This window comes from Triticum aestivum, chromosome 7A (assembly GCF_018294505.1).
Source record: "Triticum aestivum cultivar Chinese Spring chromosome 7A, IWGSC CS RefSeq v2.1, whole genome shotgun sequence".
NCBI lineage: Eukaryota > Viridiplantae > Streptophyta > Magnoliopsida > Poales > Poaceae > Triticum > Triticum aestivum.
The window spans coordinates 33,787,168-33,789,489 of record NC_057812.1 but is presented as its reverse complement, the minus strand read 5'-3'; positions in this window follow the sequence as shown (position 1 = coordinate 33,789,489).

Sequence of the window (2,322 nt, the reverse complement as noted above, 5' to 3'; positions counted from 1 at the left end):
ATATATGAAAAAATAGTCAAATTTAAGCTCATATGTTGCTAACCAATATATTCCAGTTTATTAAAATTTAACTTTCATGTTGTTTATTTGTATATAATACATAAACACCTATCATTTACTGTCAAAATAGACGAGCGCGGCAACGCGTGCCACCGATGATCTAGTGGGAGATTAGAGGAAAACTTAGTTACACGTGTGGAAACATAAACACTACATATCCCTAGTCTCACCTCTAAGACTAGTTCATGTATTCCAGATGATCTTGTTTTCCTGATCATGAGCGCATTATTGAAGTAACAAGGATGCTGGCAAAAATGAGAGCACACTGGTTGAACAATGGTGTTGGACAGACCTCTACTTATGATACATTGTGAGATCCCATCGTCACTTAATTATTGGTATTATTATATAACGAGTTAATGTTTACTTAGGTCCTTAGACCATGAGAATATCGTAGTTAAGCCTTCATACCAGATGGTTGCTTTGGGGTTGCCAAAAATCCCCCATAACATTGAATATAGTGCAGTAAAAGTCTGTTGAAACAAGGCCATATGAGATATGGAATGAGAAGAAACCCAACTTGACTTTTCCTAGGATTTGGGATGTGATGCATAAGTAAAATGATTACAGCCAAATAAGCTTGATCCCAAATCAGGCTATTGCTACTTTGTAGATTATCCCAAGGAAGCAAGGGGGTATTGGTTCTATCACCATACCAAGGTCAAATTGTTTGTCGCGAAAACCGGAAGGTTCCGGAATATTACAAAGGGTCCCAGTAGGTTGTTCCCTTCGCTGGCCTAAGGGCTAGTGTCACATGGGCTCAATTGGACCCCAAAGTGGTGTGCTACCACCACCCCTAGCCTTGGGAGGCAAGCCGCAAGGGGAGGAGGAGTCCTCCGCTGGCCCTAGGAAAGGCAGACCCTCCTCTAAGTCGACTGCCCCCACAACCATCTATAGAAAGCGGGGCGGGGTGACCCCCCCCTCAAAGGACACAAGTCTAGGGCAACCGCACGCCCCGGTGCAAGATCTCTCTCTCTCTCTCTCTCCCTCTCCTTGGTTTTGACGAATACTATGCAGGCTACTGCTCTCTCTAGTTCTCTCGGCGATAGTTGTACATGACGATGAAGTGTTGCCAAACTACTACTTCGCTACCGATGGATACGAGGTTTAACCTAGCCGTGGGAATCGACAAATCATCGCCAATATCTTATTCCTCTTCGTCGAATTCTTGTTGGTGAGATTGATCTATCTTGTCATCTTCATAATGCTCATGGGCATGTTCGTATAACGGTAAAAAAAAATTGCGTAGTACGTTTTTCTACAATATAACCTTGCTATCTACACGCCTCCTGCTCAGGTCGATAGTCCCACAACTCTCCTGCCGCCACAAGAACGGATGGATAGGGAGGGGACCGCCGGTTCGACAGTCGGCAGAGCAAGAGATTTGGATTCTTTCCCTTTCACCTCTCATAGTAACGGTTTGTTGGGAAACATAGCATGCAATTTCAAAAAAATTCCTACGCCCACGCAAGATCTATCTTGGATATGCATAGCAACGAGAGGGGGAGAGTGTGTCCGCGTACCCTCGTAGACCGAAAGTGGAAGCATTTGACAACACGGTTGATGTAGTCGAACTTCTTCTCGTTCCAACCTATCAAGCACCGAACGTACGACACCTCCGAGTTCTGCACACGTTCAGCTCGATGGTGTTCCTCGAACTCTTGATCCAGCAAAGTGTCGAGGGAGAGTTTCGTCAGCACGACGGCGTGGTGACGGTGATGGTGAAGTGATCCGCACAGGGCTTCGCCTAATGTCGTAGAATAGTCACGACAGATGTCCTAGTGTGAGGACTTAGTCGTGAGGCCAACGCATCTATGTGGTAGCTTGAGAGGGGTTGGTCAGGATGAGAGACGCGAGGCGGATCAACACACAAGACAAGGATTTAGACAGCTTCGGGCCCCGGAAAACATCATCCGGTAATAACCCTACATGTTATTTGTGGCTAGCTCTTATTATCATCATGAGGGAATTGTCGTAAACCGGCTCTCCTAGTTGTGTCTAGACTTAAGATTATTTTCTATCCCTCTTGGGGTGCCCTGCCCCTCCTTATATATATGTTGAAGGGGCGGGTTACATGACTAGTCCTAGTAGGATTAGGATTACTCTATTACAAGTGGAGTCCTAGTCTTGCTTCCTTTGTAGGAGAATATTCCTTATGCCTTTCCTCTTAATCCAGCCCACTATCATATGAACCGACCTACTGGGACTTGGGCTTTGTCGTCCGTCTGACCCGTCTGCCGGGTCACCAGTGAGTCGTAATGT